Source organism: Erinaceus europaeus, chromosome 4, assembly GCF_950295315.1.
Source record: "Erinaceus europaeus chromosome 4, mEriEur2.1, whole genome shotgun sequence".
Classification (NCBI taxonomy): Eukaryota; Metazoa; Chordata; class Mammalia; order Eulipotyphla; family Erinaceidae; genus Erinaceus; species Erinaceus europaeus.
In genome coordinates, this window is record NC_080165.1 from 1,100,612 (window position 1) to 1,119,657 (window position 19,046).

Genomic DNA, 19,046 nt, shown 5'->3' on the forward strand with positions numbered 1-19,046 from the left:
AAATTCTTTATGGGGAGCAGAAAGTGGGAGGTCTGGCTTCTGTAATTGCTCCTCCACTGGACATAGACATTAGCAGGTGGATCCACACTCCCAGCCTGTTTCTGTCTTTCCCTAGTGGGGCAGGGCTTTGCAGATGTGGGACTCCAGGACACATTGTGTTGGGACTATGTGTAAGCCTGATAGAGTTTAGGGAGAACCACCCCCGTCCTTAGATGGAGGTCTGAGAAGATAACCTCTTGGTAAGTCTCTCAACCGAAGTGAGCAGAAGGGGGGGAATCTCAGACTTGGTTCTTTCCTTCTTGACTCTCAGGCCCACAGATACCCCAGTACTTCCCTCCATTAACTGCAGGCCACATGGCCGCAGATTCACTTATTCAAAGTCACCTTCTGATCACAGAAGAACACACCTTATCACACACTTCATCACACACCTCAGACCCCAGACAAGAGAAATTCCAAACTATATGGCCTTTTGATATCCATCTTCTCTCTGTCTCACCCTATGGGTTTAACCCCTATGCTTCTCTCAAATACCTTTGGATAATTAAGTTGCTTGCATCATGGAGAATAACTGTCTTGCATCTCATCAATTCCTGTCATGCCAGCCTCCTACCTTAGGGGCATGCCGACCGTTAAGAAACCTGTAATTTCTGACATATTTCATTAATAATTCCCTTCGTTTGTTTTTCTATTTAACTCATGTCCACCTTGCTAATAAATAAGAGTTTATAAACTCAGAGTTCTGAGTTCTGAACACGCTGGAGAGCTCCCTCTCTTTTACCTTGTGTCACCCCTGTTGTGAGCAAGAAAGAACCAGTCCATTACCTTTCCCCTGGAGATCACCCTGCCAGAGACCCCAACAACATTGGTGAGGTTGTCTGCCCAAGGAAGTCAGGTTGGCATCATGGTAACATCTGCAACTGAAAAGCATTAAGATATATAAAGAAGAACAAATTGTATAATAAACAGGAACCCCAAAGTAAGAATAAAATAGACTAAATTCAGAGTCTTAGGGGCCCATGACTTTACTAGCTTTTACCTGAGCCTGACAGCTAATACACTGGTGGATCCAGGTTACTGTCTGGGGAGATGGTTTCATAGTTGGACAAAGGGCTATAACTGGATCAGGGAAGAGAGTAGCTCCCAAATGTGGGGAAAGTATATAAATGCTGTTAATTGTAAACCCCATCATTTTGATGTGGGTCCCATATTCAGCACAGGAGCCTGTGTGACCTCTGCCTCCCTGTATGTCTGAGCTCACATTCTGTGGTCACAGCTAGTAACTTTCCAGGCTGCATTCATTTCAGGACCTGTCTTTCTTGGTGGTAGGTAGAGTATGCTAGTCAACCTCCCTTCAGAGAATTGAACATTCCCTACTATTGTTGATCCACATTGAGGGCAAGGTCCTATAGGGACCCACAGGTGGGGTTCATTGTGTTGTTCTTGGTGGAGATGACCAGTGACAGTGGAGAGAGGGATCTGTTAGAGGTCTAGGCCCATCATGTCTGTGGGAATTCCAGGACTCCCCGACTAGGGCCCCAGCTGGTGGGGTGGGCTGATAGTGACTAAAGAATCATCGTTAAAGTATGCCAGTCTCTTGACCTTATTCAGATTTTGTAGTCCTTACTTTGTCTGACAAGTTTAACTTTGGAGTGATTGAGGGTCTTGTAATAGGAGATAGGTGAGGAGGGTATCTAGGTCTAAGTAGAAATTATTTCATTAAGTACCTTAAGGTATCTTTTTAGGTCTTTCTACTTGCTTGCTTCATTTATTGACTCACTGAAAACTATAGTGCACTTTTGATTTAAGGTGTATATTTTCCCCTAAATTATGGGGCCGTTGGAATAGGCCTAAAACAGACCAACTAGCTTTTTCCAGAATGGAGACCCCAAATCCTCATCTGCAACATTCTTGCCTTTAGGTTCATGATTATTCAACAATTTGTTTGGGTTTATATTTAACTCTTTTTCAGCCACCAGGTTACAGATGCTGCCATGATGCCAACCAGACTTCCCTGGACAGACGACCCCACCAATGTGTCCTGGAGCTCTGCTTCCCCAGAGCCCTGCCCCACTAGGGAGAGAGAGAGACAGGCTGGGAGTATGGATCCACCTGCCAACACCCATGTTCAGCGGGGAAGCAATTACAGAAGCCAGAACTTCTGCACCCCATAAAGATCCTGGGTCCATATTACCAAAGGGATAAAGAAGAGGAAAGCTCTCAAGGGAGGGATTTGGATACGGAGTTCTGGTGGTGGCAATTGTGTGGAATTGTGCCCCTCTTGTCCTATAGTCTTGTCAATATATTCATTTTATAAACAAAAATTAAAAATATATAATAAAAAAGAAATGAGTAGTCTTAATTTTGGAAGAAGCTATGAAGTCTATTTTAAGTATACTCCAAGGGACCCTGACTTTACTAATTCTTGCCTTACAACTAATGTGAGGTGGACTAAAAGTGTTGTCTGGGAAGACAGTATCGGGGTGGAGAGCTGGATTAGGGGAGCCGGGCGGTAGCACAGCGGGTTAAGCGCAGATGGCGTGAAGTGCAAGAACCGGCATAAGGATCCCGGTTTGAGCCCCTGGCTCCCCACCTGCAGGGGGTCACCTCACAAGTGGTGAAGCAGGTCTGCAGGTGTCTGTCTTTCCCTCCTGGACTCTGCCTTCCCCTCCCCCCTCAATCTCTCTCTGTCCTATCCAACAACAGCAACAAAGGCAACAACAAAATAAAATGTTCTCTAAGAAAAGTGGAGTCATAGTGCAGGCACTGAGCTCCAGGAATAACACTGGAGGCAAAAAACAAACAAACACACAACTTTTCTGCACTTCTCTACAAACAGGGTTTAAACTGAGGAATCATTTTCTTGCCAGTTCTCAGCTGAATCCCTGTCTGCGTGTAACTGGCCTCATGATGGAGGTCTGGGGGCCTTTTAGCATTAGTTCTACTCTATGCCCTCTCTGTTTTGATCTTAAAACCTATCTGTGTTTTTCTTTAACAAGAGTGGGTCTGGCAAGCCTGCATTGTATTCTGAGAAGCTTCCTTTGCAACTTGGAGACACAAAGTGCCACTCGGAATATAAATGTCTGACACAAACATCTTCCTTTTTTCTGCTGCTTTTGCTTAGGGTGACATTCCAGCCCCTTGGCCCTTGGAGCTGGGCATGCAGGCCTCGTCCTTTGAACTGGAGTAATGCTCAGCCAGCTTGACTTGCCTGGTTCACAGTATCTGGAGATGATTTTTCTTTTAGAAACTCTTCCATTTTCCTATCTGACCATATCACTAAATGGCAGACTGAAGGGTTTCTATTGGTTCTTAGTTCACACAAAGGAAAATATTTGGAGAAGAGCTTCCAAATTACTTATAAGTCTCTTGACATTGTTATTATTTTCAAACACTTAGTTACTCTGTGGTTCTTGTTAGTAACATAAAAATTTCTCAAAAGCAAAAAGCTCATGTTGTATAATAAGACCATTTAAAAACTATTTATGCATTTTAGCTTTAGGTTTTGTATAACCCTTGGGTGGGCATTTGAAGACACCAAAATATACCTGCAGGGGGGTTGTGGATTAAGTAATCAGCGGTAAACCTCCAGCTGAGGTTTTGTGTTTATCATTATCATCTTAGTACAGAAAATATTCAGACTGGTAATGATTCTTGGCTACCTGCTGAGAGGAATTTCAGCCTCAGTGTAGCTTTTAATGAAACATTATCACTAGACTTCAGTGAGAGCATAGTGATAAACACAGCTTTTGGAAGATATTAGAAGAGTGAGTTATTGAGAACAAAGAATGCAAACTCCAGAAATAATATAATAAAGATACCCAGGAAGCAAGGAGACATTTTTTATTTACCTAAAATAACAAAAACATATTAAAATTTAAAATGAAGAAAGAAAACACACACTATACTTCTCCCAAATTCAGTACTCAAAGAGGGTAAGATGGGGCTGTGTAGGTGGAAAGAACCTTAGCCAGCTGCCGGGGCCCCGGGATCATCCCAGGATGGGGAAAAAGTCAGCTTAGCCTGTGGCCTTGCAGCTGACCAGAAGAGATAGGACAGTGTCAAGTGTGTGTCCCCATCCCAAGCTTCAAGGTGCAACAAAGCAGGCATTACATGACACTGTTCAGACAAAACAGCAGGTGATTACATGTCACAGAGACAAGATCAGAATAACTTTCCTATCTCTCTCTCTCTCTCTCTCAGGCTTAGTGCCTCAGTGCCAGCACTACAAAACGAATGCTCTGTAGAATTTTTTTTTTTCATTTTATTCGATAGGACAGAAAAATATTGAGAAGGGAGTGTGAAATAGGGAGAGAGAAAGACACCAGCAGCTCTGCTTCACCACTTGTGGAGCAGAGCCCTGTAGGTAGGAAGCTAGGGCTTGAACCTGGGTCCTTGTGCTACCTCCTGGTACCCTCAGAATACATTTCTCAGGGAGAAAACACCAGGGTAAGAGTGCCTGAATCTTTCATTATCCAAATGTCCTGTTATGTCAGTTGCATTCTTCTGGTGTCAGAAGATACTGAGTTTGCTTCAGTTTCCCCAGGCGTAGTGTCCAGACCCTCAGGGCAGCAGCTAGACATCAGATTTATGGTGATCACAGTGGCAACCCAGCCCTCTACTGCCTGTGGGCTGAGATCTCTGAAATATCCAGACTTCACCTTAGAGCAGGATTTGGGGACAATGGAACAGAGCCTGAACTACAGACCTCATGGTCTATTAGCCAAAATTTTACCAGGTAGGCAAGTAATATATTTTGCAAACATAGATGCAAAGGTCACAATCAGTAGGATAACTAATAACAAGTATCAAGAAGTCTTGGGTGAGAAAACATCTTCCACAGTGTAATACAAATGAAACTCACACACTGAGAGCAAAACAAAATATAAACAGGGAAACCCAGGCATAGCACAGAGTGAACTGAAAGATTAGCTCCACACGCAGTGGACGTGTTCCCTGTTCCCTGGTCTCATGTGCTGGAGAAGGTTGTTCTCACACTTGGGCTCCAGTGACTCGTTTTTGCCAGCATAGGCCATCTCTACAGGATGCATCTTTTGATGCCTTTTATTTAGACATCATCTGTGTTGAAAGTTCAGAGAAATTAATGCACTAAGTCCTCTGCCCTTAGATAATCTTGTGGTGTTTGCCCACTTTTGGTTAGTATGATTCAAAGTGCTGAGGCTAGCTTATAAATCACATTGTGAAAAGTTGTAACTGCCTGAGAAACTGCCTTTGTGGGCTGTATACTTCAGCAGGAAGTACTTTTTGGGGTCTCAATTCTACATTGGCATTGTTTATGGATCTTAGGCTAACAATTGAGTACTTAAAATTGTTTTTAAAGAAATGCATACTCCTAGTTCAATAGATCCTCATTTAATTAACCTTTCGTGCTTCAACTAAGACACGTATCTTTAAAATGTCTATGCTCCGCTAACTGTACATGATTGGGGTTGTTTCCACCACTAACAACGGTCTGAACTGCTTCTTCAGGAAGCACATTAACTCTCTCAGAGGTCATCAAGACACCATTTGGAACACCATTCTTTCTAATGAACTAAGTGCTGTGCTCTTGACCTTTAAGTCTACGTCTCTGTGAGACGCTTAGCTGGCTAATGATACCTCAACAATGGGCAATTATTGAGTTCATGTATTTTTTCTTTTATTTTTAAATTGAAGCATTAAGTAAAGATTATATAGGTCAGCTAATATGCTGTCTTTTTCAGTAATTTTAATCTAGATATCCTATTTAGCATAAAATCAGTAGAATTTCCAATGACAAGTGCCAGGAATTCTGGGGCTAGAAAACTTCTTCCTCAGAGTAACACATAAATGAGATCCATACATTGCAAGCAAAAGGAGATATAAATGGGAAATGTAAAAATAGTGCAGAGTGAACTGAAATATTGGCTCAGCAATGCAGTGGACTGCTATGTGTTCAAGTGCTAATTACCTTAAATAAGCAAAAAAATAAATAAAAGTCTTAAATAAGCAAAAAAATCACAGTACCTTTGAATATAGAAATATGGTCAGTCATTCTTGGAGGGTTATAGGTGTACAGGAATTCAGTCTGCCTCTGACCTGATGCCAATTGATGCTTCTCACTTACCACCTTTATGAAAATTCTCACTTTTAATATGTATATTTATAAATTTTTTATTATCTTTTTATTTATTGGATAGAGACAGCCAGAAATTGCGTGTATGGGAGATAGAGGGGGAGACAGAGACACCTGAAGCCCGGCTTCACCACTTGCAAAGCTTTCCCCTTACAGGTGGGGACTGGGGGCTAGAACTTGGGTCCTTGAACACTATAACATGTGCCCTCAGCCAGGTTCACCACCTGACCCCTGTGTTGGTAGTTTAAGGAAGTGTTAGGTTAGATGCTTCTTAGAGGAACATAAGCTAGAGCATGGGCCATACCCAAGCTCTGACCAGTGTCCTGTAGAAGCCTGCAAGGACCAGTGGTCTCTGGTGTAGCTGGAGCACATCATACTTCTCCTTTTTACACAACAAATAACTGTTTGTTGAGGCCCCTTTATGCTTGTGACACTTCCCTATATGTTCTGCAGCTTCACTAAAAAGGTTGGTGCAGATTTGGGAGTTCAAGTTTGTGGTACCATCATTTGAATACAAAGGAACATTAAGTAAAGGAGAAAAAAATGCCCTATGAAGTATAAGCTGTCAGTGAACGCAGAGACTCCTGCTCCTGGAGAGACATCATTTCACCAGATGGTGAAGCGGGGAGGGGTGCCTATCTGCTGGCAGATTTTACACGGGGAAATTTGTGTAGATCCATGAGGACATTATGAATGGACCTAGGCAAACTCCTCCTGAATGTACACATTCTCACATTTTGTGATTGTTATGATAAAATTATTCAAAGTCATAAAGAGCTGTGATTTGACATCAGGGTTAAAAGATGATCAGTAAAACATGACTGTTCCCACCATATTATTATATTATATCATAATATATATGTGTGTGTACATATATATCATATTAGCACTGATCTCAATATCACTTCAGAATTGTTCTTTTTGTTATTGCAATTATTACTCTCCTAAATAAAAATATGGTCACAAATAATACCAATCAACTCTTAAGAGAGAAGTTGCTCTCTCTGTGTCTCTTGTCTTTATGTTATAAAACTTACTGATACCTTAATTGCTTACTAGGTTTCATAAATGGCATAAATATAATAGAAGGAATTGACAAAGGAAATACTATAATGGATTTTATTGGTAAATAAGCACACACCTCCTTTTTTAACATTATTTTGTATATTCCAGCTAATCTTAGGTTTAGTGTGATATCTATTGTGTTACCTTCTTCTTGTCCTAAAGCAACATGCATTTTATATAAACAAATTCCTTCATAGTTCTTTGGTTTCACTCAATAAATCTCATTCTTAGTAAGGATTGCTATTGTCCTGGACTTCTAGGACAAAGAATGCCTTTTCTGTACTCAAAAATCACTATTTTAAATACTGTGTGGAAGGTTATATTTTTTTCTCATTCCACCCTCTACTTAAGCAAACAGTTTTCCTTTTCAGAATCTATTCAAAAATAAGCTGAGTTTAACAGTTCACTCATATTGTTTTATTCATCTCCTGAGGAATAAAAATCGCAACCAAGTGGAAAGAAGATACATATACATGCTCTACTTTTCAGAATCAGCCTTGATCTTAGACTGTTTTTCCTTGAAACACATTCTGATATGGGAAAGTGCACATGAAGTCTTATTGAGGATAATTCTCTGAAGATGTTCTGTTAAGCTAGTCAGGAAGGTAGAGCTGCTTCTGCAACCTGATTACCCACCAAAATTCAGACAGGATTCCAGAGAAAATGTATGATCTATGGTGACCTCAAAATATGTCTTGAATTTAGAGAAAAGCACTAGGTCTCCACATTCCAACATCTAAGATTCAAGTGTGACCAGTGTTTCTGCATGAGAAATGTTCTTAATCCTGGAAGGAGAAGAAGAAGAAGAAGAAGAAGAAGAAGAAGAAGAAGAAGAAGAAGAAGAAGAAGAAGAAGAAGAAGAAGAAGAAGAAGAAGAAGAGAGAGAGAGAAAGAGAGAGAGAGAGAGAGAGAGAGAGAGAGAGAGAGAGGAAACATACACAGGTGGGAGTCTTCAGCTATGGGCTTGTAGACATCTGGAAGAGGAAGACAAAAGCCTTGAACAAGGCATGAGTCTGTGCACTTCAACATCCTAGGAGGTATCCTGAGACTGAGATATCTTCTTTTTTATGATTTTATTATTTATGAGAAAGACAGGAGGAGAGAGGAAGAACCAGACATAAGTCTTGCACATGTGCTGCCAGGGATCAAACTCAGGACCTTATGTTTGAGAGTCCAAAGCCTTATCACTGTGACACCTCCTGGGCCACTCCTGAGAGTTCTTTGTTATTTAATAATGATGAACAAAACTGTGGGATAAGAGGGGTATAATTCTATACAGTTCCCACCACCAGAGTTCTGTGTCTCATCCCCTCCATTGGAAGCTTCTCTATTCATTATCCCTTTGGGAGTATGGACTTTATGGAGTACAGAAGGTGGAAGGTCTGGCTTCTATAATTGTTTCTCCACTGAACATGGGTGTTGGCAGGTGGATCCGCACCCCAAATCTGTTTCTCTCTTTCCCTATTGGGGCAGGGCTCTGGGGAGGTTGGGTTCCAGGACACTTTTGTGAGGTTATCTGCCCAGGGGAGTCAGGATGGTATCATGGTAGCATCTGCAACTTGGTGGCTAAAAAACACTTAAGCAGAACAAATTTTCAATAATCAGGAACCACGAAGTATGAACATAAAAAATGAAATTTGAGGTCTTTGGAGTCAGGAAGTATGGGGATAATTGGGAAACCATGGTAAGAGTATAGGGGGACTCCCATAATAAATATGGAAGTCTGAGAAGATACCCCACCTGTCAGTCTCTCCCTTTCAGGGGTGAGAATGGAGGGAAAACCTTTCCTGAATCAGTTTCCCCTTGTAAGTCTCCCAAGCATCACAAGAACCTACACCCCCTAAAACTTAACTCATTTCCTTGTTATAAACCAAATGGTTTGCCTGCTTAAGGTTCACTATAGTTCACCTGCTGCAATCACACATAATCCATATATCAACATTCTGCCTTGATCAAAAGGCCTGTCTTTCTATTTCCTTAACCCCCTCCTCCACTTTGGTCTAATTCCTCTATCTTATTTCTCTGCCTTCAATGCTCCCCTCTGTCTATGATTCTCTTGCCACTAATCACTCTGGAACTCCTCTTTACCACTATCAATTCTTTTCATTCCTTAGAACTTTCACCATGAGGGTTCTGAGTTTCAAAACCCATCTTTATCACCACATGTGTGAAATGCCCTTTGTTCCCTTCTGCTATTTAAACCCTGCCTTCTTTACAATAAACGGATCATTTGTGACTAAATGCTCTCCTGGTCTTTTCCTGTTGTTAGCCACTAGAGCTAACATGAGCTGCCAGTACGGCTTACCTCTGCTGTGAGGCTACCCACATAAGTACCAGCATCTGGTACCCAATGTGGGGCTGACAGAAATATTTTTTGTCAGTTAGCAGCACAGTGGCAGGGGGAGGGGTCACTGCAGAAGGAGCCTCAGAAGTGGCGGGTTATAAACAGCAGACTTGGGGGTTCTTTTGGTGAGAAAGGAAGTTGCTCATGACACAGGAGTTTTTTGAAATATGAGAGGGATAGAAAAATAAGCCATGCTTTGTGTGGGAAAGGAGAAGAGGACAGTCTGTCACCTTAACAGGCAGGTGGAACTGCAGGCAACAGGAGGTCCCCTAAGGAGCTTGGCCAGGGTCCTTCAGAGTGAAATCCCATGTGTGAGTCTACACAACGGACTTTCCTCAAAAATGAGAGACAGAGAGGGGGAAAAATGTTTTTTAGGAGTCTAAGGCAGCCTTTGACTTATCCTGGGGCACTCTTTTTTCTTCTCTTCTGTTCATTGCTGGTGTGGCAGCAAGAAGGTGGTAGCACAGCAGGTTAAGCCTAGGTGGCACAAAGTGCAAGGACTGGTGTAAGGATCCCGGTTCAAGCCCCCAGCTCCCCACCTGCAGGAGGAGTCGCTTCACAGGCAGTGAAGAAGTTCTTCAGGTATCTATCTTTTTCTCCCCCTCTCAGTCTTCCTCTCCTCTTTCCATTTCTCACTGTCCTATCCAACAATGACAACATCAATATTTACAATAAAAAAACAAGAGCAACAAAAGGGAATAAATAAATAAATAAATATTAAAAAAAAGAAATTTGGGGTCTTCATGTTGGAAGAAGATAGCTGCTCTCTACCCTGATCCGGCTTTCTAGTCCTATTCCCAACTATGACACCATCTTCCCAGACAATGCCTTTGGTCCACACATGCTGTCTCTCTTTCTCACAAATGCAATATACATTTAAAGAAAGAATAATAACCAAACTAGAATCACATTAATGGAGGAGTTCTGAGCGCCTTGCTGGCTTAGTCACACACAGTCACCATTCCTGGCTGAGAGTGACGGGAAGAGAGTGTTTCAACCCTGAGTTTAGAGAGGAAACATATTCCACTTGCCCAGTGACTCTGGTTAGGAGCCAGCAGGACAACTTCCCCCACCCCCCGGAATCCACTGCCCAAATCCTGCTCCTGGGAACAAGGAGACAGCCTGGCAGCAGGGTGGAAAGTGCTAAGGTTGTTTCAGCAAGACCTGAACTCTGCTCATGATTCAGGAACCAAAAGTTAGTGGACCACAGTTCTTTACTTGTTTGTATTTACTTATCTTTATTTATTAGATAGAGATAGCCAGAGAAAGCCACAGAAAGGCAGAAGGATAGGCCAAGTGGTGCACACCTGGGTGGGCACAGGTGTTACAATGTGCAAGGACCGGTTGAGCCCCCAGTCCCCCTTGCAGGGGGAAAGTTTTGTGAGTGGTGAAGCAGGACTGCAGGTATCTCTGTCTCTCTCCCTCTCTCTCCCCTTCTCCTAGATTTCTGGCTGTCTCTATCCAATAATAAATAAGGATAATACAAAAATTAATAAAACATCTTATGAAAAAAAGAGAGGGAGAGAGAAAAAGAGGGGGGAGAGAGAGATAGAAAGAAAGAGTCCTGCATCCCTGCTTCACCACTTGCAAAACTTTCACCCTGCAGGTGGGGACTGGGGACTCCAACCCAGGTCCTTTACATTGCAGCATGTGCTGTCAACCAGGTGTGCACCACCAGCCCTTTAGATCATGTATCTATGTAATAGATGTGCACAGCTGGAAAAGAGGGACTAATATCCAAGTTCATTCATCAGGAAAACAAAACTGCATACTTGGTGGGAGGTGAATTTTGGGCACTTTGGTTGGAGATGAGTCCTGTCAGGTAAAAGGAAGTGAGAAAGAAACAAACACAAGTGGGGAGGCAAAGTCTCTGCCCCACGGGGCAAGGGAAGGGAACAGAAACCTGACATTGCAAAGAAAGGCATGACCAACAATTTGGGAATGTTAAATCCACAGTGTGATGCAACCTTGTGGGGGTCAGGAGCTGGGGAGCAGGAGCAGAACAGGGCCAGCGAGATCTAACAGGCCACTCAGGACCCTGAAGCTCAGCAGAAACTTCCAGGAACCAGTGGAGCTGGTTGGGGGCTTCTGATAGCAGGAGAAAGGGAAGGCTATGGAAGGTGATGTGTGTGTGTGTGTGTGTGTGTGTGTGTGTGTGTGTGTGTGTGTGTGTGTGTGTGTGTGTGTTGCATGTGAGTGTGTGTGTGTTTGTGTGTGTGAATGTGTGTGTGAGTATTTGTGTGTGAGTGTGTGTTTATGATTGTGCATGAGTGTTTGTGTGTGAGTGTGTGTATGATTGTGTGTGAGTGTGTGTTTGTGTGTGTTTGCATGTGAGTGTGTGTGTTTGTGTTTGTGTGTGTGAATGTGTGTGTATGATTGTGTGTGAGTGTTTGTGTGTGAATGTGTGTATGATTGGTGAGTGTGTGTGTTTGTGTTTGCATGTGAGTGTGTGTGTTTGTGTGTGTGAATATTTGTGTATGATTGTGTGTGTGAGTGTTTGTGTGTGTGAATGTGTGTGTATGACTGTGTGTGAGTGTGTTTGTGTGTGTGAGTGTGTGTATGATTGTGTGTATTTGTGTGTGTGAATGTGTGTGTATGACTGTGTGTGAGTGTGTTTGTGTTTGTGTGTGTGAGTGTGTGTGAGTGTTTGTGTGTGTGAATGTGTGTGTATGACTGTGTGTGAGTGTGTTTGTGTTTGTATGTGTGAGTGTGTGTTTATGATTGTGTGTGAGTGTTTATGTGTGTGAATGTGTGTGTATGATTGTGTATTTGTGTGTGAGTGCGTGTGTGTTTGTGCGTGTGTGTATGATTGTGTGTTTGTGTGTGAGTGTGAGTGTGTGTGTTTGTGCGTGTGTGTTTGCATGTGAGTGTGTGTGTTTGTGTGTGAATATTTGTGTATGATTGTGTGAGTGTTTGTGTTTGTGAATGTGTGTGTATGACTGTGTGTGTGAGTGTGTTTGTGTGTGTGTGAGTGTGAATGTGTGTGTATGATTGTGTGTGTGAGTGTGTTGATCAGCTTGTCTCTCTGGGAAGTAGTTAGTGTTTGTTACTGTTGTGTTGCTCCAGCTGGATTTCTGTGACTGTTATGTGGAGAGATGGACAAGGAAGTGAGAACCCCAGAGCCCCAGAGAACACAAGTGGTTGTAACAGAGACCAGGTGTGATGACCTACGTCCCACTCACCACATTCAGTCCTCAGCCTGGTTTTTGCATGACTCCCAAACTGAGAAGAGTTCCCTACATTTTAAAAGCTGGAAAGGGGAGGACATGTAACCATATGTGAAAATGAGTAGATCAGAACTTGAGCGTTCCTATGGAAAGCCGTATCATGGCGTAGTCGTGCCTTGCCTTCCTCTGAGCTCTCTGCTTAGGAAGAGCTGGGCCAACAGTGGATGCAAAGGAGAACTCACAGCTCCAAGGACTAAACTCAGGGCCTTCACAGAAAGGGTGTGACAAAGATGATGGGTTCTCCAGCCCTTTCTAAACTTCACAACATAGCCCTCCCTGAGCAGAACACACACACGCTCTTTACATTTACTGTCTGATTCTAGACTAAAGGGCACATTTATTCATGTGTGTCCCAGGCAAGTGAACTATGGAATGTCTATTATTACCCTCTGGCTGGAAGGAAAGGCATTTGACAAAAATACTCAAGCAAAATATATATCTTCAAAGAGCAAAAATAGAAAAACAGGGTGCTGTGATTTAGCATAATTTCTTTTCTAGCCAAAGTGATGCTTTTCTTTGAGGATGTAAGACTTAAGCTGAAAGAACGAGTATGAAAGCCCAGGTAAAACTTGCAGGTGAGGAGAAGGACAAGTCGAGGTAGGATTGAGCTGTGAGGTCTGGGTGTGTTCAAGGAGCTTGAAGAAGATCCAAATGTCTAAAGAAGAGTGAACAGCAGAGAGAGCAGGTCGGAGCTGGACCCTCAGCCCTTTGTAGATCAAATGGTAAAGATGCTGAGAATACAATGGGGGAGCTGACGGGATGTGAGAGAAAAGCATGACTGGGTGTTCTTTATAAAGAACACTCTTATCTCCTCCAGAAGAGGGGCCAACAGCTATAGTCATGCCAGGGCGATTGTGTGAAGCAGGAGGGTGCAAAGGGCAAGAGCAAATGTTGCCTGTTGAAAGGAAGGGCCTGCTGGAGATTCAGGAAATGGGCCTCCCTTGCCCTGGAAGAATTCTGAGAAGAAGCCCAAGACTTCTTGGAGATGGGGGGAGGTGCCAACGGAGAAGGAAGGGGGAAGGTTCTCAGAGTGCTGTTCATTCACACAGCCTGCCCCCCCAACAGTATGTTTTCTCTGTCAGTCAGCAAAGCTCTAGAAACAACACTCTTTAAAAAAAAATCTTTATTGGGGATTTAATGCTTTACATTTGACAGTAAATACAATAGTTTGTACATGCATAACATTTTCCAGTTTTCCATATAACAATACACCCTCCACTAGGTCCTCTGTCATCCTTCTTGGACCTGTATTCTCCCCCCCCCCCCCACCCCAGAGTCTTTCACTTGGATGCAATACGCCAACTCCAGTTCAGGTTCTACTTGAGAAACAGCACTCCTAAGGGAGCCTGGAGGTGGCTAAGCACACGTGTTGCAAAGCACAGGGACAGGCATCAGGATCCCGGTTCGAACCCCCAGCTCCCCACCTGCGGGGGAATCACTTCACAGGTGGTGACGCAGGTCTGCAGGTGTCTGTCTTTCTGTCCCCCTTAATGTCTTCCTCTCCTCTCTCCATTTCTCTCAGTCCTATCCAACAATGACAACATCAATAACAATAATAACAACAACAATGACTATAAACAAGGGTAACAAAAGGGAAAAAATAAATTAAAAAAAAGAAGCAACACTCCTTGGTCTCTTTAATTAAACTCATCCCTTCCCCTGCTGCCGCCTCGTTGGACTCTGACTTGTGCTCTAGGCCAAGGAACTCTTCCTTCCTGTTTCCTTGTCTCCTGTGTTGCTCTCTTCCCTTCTTCCTTGCTGCTTCTTTGGACTCCAGTGTTCTGCTTTCTCCTTCTCTTCCCCTGTCCCTTTCTCCTCCTTGTTCCCTCCTTTCCCTATGCCTCCAGCACCATCTGTCTCTGTCTCTGTCTTGTGTAATGCACGTCTCCTCCATTCTACAGAGAACTCAAGCTCTGTAGTGTCACACGCAACAGATATGTGCTATAGACATATGTGCTTTATTTATATGGAGGTTTTAATTTAAAAAATTCTAAGTTCTCTAGATGTGGGATTTTTCCCATTTCTTCTCACTATGGCTCTCCCAAGAACATGAAGGAGTTCTACATTTCTTGTTCCCATTTAGTGGCGTGTCAGGAGACTGTCTTTCCAGGGTATGTTTGGATGTCTGTGTGCTGCACTTGTCATTAGCCATGACCTAGCTCCCTCTGAGGGAGAAGGAAGGACAAAGCTATGTTGAGCCTTAAGTTTTGGAGAAACGTTTGTAAGTCTACTTAAATGAGTCATTTTTTTTAAAGTGATGACAAGTGAAAGTTAGCGTCTCTACCATCTTCAGATGTTATTAATCTTATTGATCTCTGAAGTCTCCACTGAGAACCCTGGTTCCTTTGTAAGAAACACCTGTGGTTAGTATAGATGGGGTTACTGGTTAAGATCCAGGTGGGCCATGGAAACCAGAGCTCATTTTCTGGGCAAAGTCAAGTGGAAAAGAGATTTAACGGGCACAATACAGTATCTGGGACCTTCAGGGACTAACTTCTGGGCTACTGAGTACATTCTTCACGTCTGTTTCCTCTGCTTGTAGTACCAGGATCTCAAGCAATTTTACTGTTGTGATCAGCTTTTCCATTTAGATAGAAGAACAGAAAGAGACCATAGAGTAGGGGCATGTCCCACTTCCCAGCTGGAGCTTCCATGTGATGTGGATCTTGATTTATGTATTTACTTATTAGGTATGTATGTATGTTTGTGTGCATGTATGAATGTATGCACACATGTATATGTGCATTCATGTATATGTGCATGTATGTATGCATGCATGCATGTTTATGTGCATGTATGACTGTATGCATACATGCATGTATGTTTGTGTTTATTCATGTATGCATGCATGTATGTTTATGTACGAATGCATGCATGCATGCATGTTTGTGTGCGTGTATGAATGTATGCATGCATGTATGCACACATGTATGTATGTTTGTGTTAATGTATGTGTGTATGTGTGCGTGTATGAATGTATGCATGTTTGTGTGCATGTATGTATGTATGTATGTGTGTATGTATTTATTTTGCTTCCAGTTACTGGGGCTCAGTGCTGGCACTGCAAATCTATCACTCCCATCCCCCTTTTTACCACCATTATTTATTTTTTTATTTGATAGGACAGAGAACAATTGAGAGGAGGAGGCGAGATCGAGAGGGAGAGAGAAAGAGAGACACCTGCGGACCTGCTTCACCTCTTGTGAATGTTCCTGCTACATGTGGGGAACTGGGGAGCGGGCGCTTACACTGTGTCCCTGAGCATGGCGATATGTAGCTATGTAGCTTAACCAACTGTGCTACCACCTGCCCCGCCCCCCATGGTGCTGAGTCTGAGACCCAGCAAGCACACATGGCAAAATATCACTCTATCTGTGAATTATCGTTTATTTCTGTTTACATCTAAATTTGATTTAATGATAATAGCATATTCCTGTCAGTTTTCTCTCTTTTCTGAGACCCTGACTCTATTTTTATTCCTACATTGATGACTTGATTCTGACTGCTTGTCCAATGGCACTAAGAGATCTTAGACTCAATCTGTCATAGTGACCCACTTTTCAAGAATGTTTCATAGACAGCTGGTGTGTAGATATGAATACTATATAGCTTCTATGCCAGTCACTGGGAAATACCTCTAGAGCCCCATTTATATTCCTTCTCAAATTATTTTAAATTTCTTTATTATTAGTGATTTAATAATGATTAACAAGATTGTAAGACAACAAGGGGCATAATTGCACATAGTTCCCACCATCATAGTCCTGTGTCCCATCCCCTACATTAGAAGCTTTCCTGTTCCCTATCCCTTTGGGAATATGGACCCAGGATCTTTATGGGGTGCAGAAGGCTGGAGTTCTGTACTCTGTAATTGCTTCTCTGTTGGAAATGAACACTGGCAGGTGGATTCATATTCCCGGCCTGTTTCTATCTTTCCCTAGTGGGACAGAGCTCTGAGGACTGGAGATTCCAGGACACATTGGTGAGGTCATCTGCCCAAGGAAGTCAGAATGGCATCATGGTAACATCTGCAACTTGGTGACTGAAAGGTAATAAGATATAATGCAGGTAGGTTATCTGCCCAGGAATGTCAGGTTTCTGTCATGGTGACAACTGCAACTTGGTAGCTTAAAAACATTAAGATACAAAGCAGAGCAGATTGTTTAATAATCAGAAACTTAAAGGTGAGAATAGAGCATATGAGATTTGGGGGTCTCAATTTTGGAAAAAAGCTAGGAAGTCTATTTTAGGTCTATTCCAAGTGTCTCACAATTAATTTTTACCTGAGCCTGATAGCTAACATGCAGGTGGGCCAAAGGTATTGTCTGTGCAGATGTTGTTATAGTTGGAAATGGACCAGAAAACTGGATCCGGGTAGATAGTAGCCTCTGGATATGGAAAAAGTAAGTAAATACTGTTCATTGTAGAGCCCATTGATCTGATCTGGGACCCTTATTCAGCACAGGAGGCTGTGTAACCTCTGTGTTCCTGTAGGTCTGAGCTGGCATTCCATTGTCTCAGATAGGGACATTCTAGGCTGCACTCATTTCAGGATCCATCTTCCTGGAGTGGTAGAGTATGTTGACCCAAACTCACCTCAGAGAGTAGGGTAGCCTCTATCATTATTGCTAGAGGCCCACAAGTGTGTTTATGATGTTGTTCCTAATGGAGGTGACCAGTGATGGTGGAGAGAAGGATCTGTTAGAGGTCTAGGCCCATCATGTCTGTGTGGGAATCCCAGGATTCCCTGACTAAGGCCCCAGGTGATGGGATGACCTGGTAGTGACCAAAAAAGCCACAATTCCAGTGTGCTGGTCGATTGCCTGCTCCAGTTTTTGTAGTCCTTAGTTTATCTGATATGGCTGGACTTAGCTTAATTGAGAGACGTGAAATAGGAAGTATGTGAGGAGGGTATCTTGGTCTACGTAGAAACTATTTGATTAAGTGCTTTATGGTGTCTTTTAGGTCTTTCTACTTGCTTGCTGTCCTTATTGACTCACAGCAGACTATTGTGAACTTCTGCTTTAAGGTGTATATTTCCCTTCACTTATGGACACATGTGCACATGTCCCCTGTCTCTCGACTCTGGTCTATATATAGGCTCTGTAGATTTGTTAGGAAGTGCACCTCCTTAAGTGGGATTAATTAATTCTATAAGCTAGGAAAGGTCTCATCAGACTATTGGAGCTGAAAGATTGACATCTCATGCCTGATATCTCTGGACAGTCTGAGGGGACACATGTTGAGGTGCTACTGGTTGCACTTCTTCTAGTGTTTGCCCTTCTTCCATAGCCAGTCAACAGCGTCAGGTTGAGCCTGATGTAAAGTTACGAGACCTCCTTTGAATCTGGAGAGGTGGCACTCATTGACTATGTGGGTCATAGTCTGTCTGTAGCCGCAGGGGCAGTTTGGGTAGTCTCTGGCTCCCCAGCGATGGAACATAGCGGCACACCGGCCATGGCCTGTTCGATAGCGATTGAGGAGGGCCCAATCATAACATGCTAGGTCAAAGCTGGGTTGACGCTCGCAGGGGTCTGTGATGAGGTGTTTGTTCTTGACCTCAGCTGACTGCTAACTCTGTTTCCAAGAGTCTGGAACAGAGAAGTTCAGTGTAGGCGTAGGAGACCAGATTGGGTGACGAGACGTCAAGCGTTGGACAGGGTGGGCGAAGATATCCGCGTATATTGGCAGGTCCGGTCGAGCATAGACATGGGAAATGAACTTAGATGATGCCGCATCCCAACGAATATCTGGCGGGGTGATGTTGCTAAGAGCTGGCAGCCATGGAACCGGGGTGGAACGGATGGTTCCAGAAATTATCCTCATGGAGGAATATAATTTGGAATCGACCAAGTGGACATGGGGGGTATGGAACCATCCTGGGGCACAGTATTCTGCAGTGGAATAGCATAATGCCAGAGATGATGATTGTAGTGTGGAAGTGCTCGCGCCCCATGAGGAGCTGGCCAGTCTTGCAATGATGTTATTCCTCGCACCCACTTTTGCTGCAGTTTTTATGAGGTGTTCGTGAAATGACAGGGTGCGATCGAGAGTAACGCCAAAATAGATTGGCTGGGCTTCATGCTGGATTATCGTATCATCAAGCTGCACATTAAGCTCACGCGAGGCCGAGGCATGGTGTAGATGGAAAACAGATGATACCGTTTTTGCAGTGCTAGGGATTAGTCGCCATTTTTTACAGTAATCAGATATCAGAGACATGTCTTTCCTGAGTGTTTCCTCGAGGATGTCAAGCTTGGATGCTGGAGTTGCACAGCAGATGTCATCGGCGTAG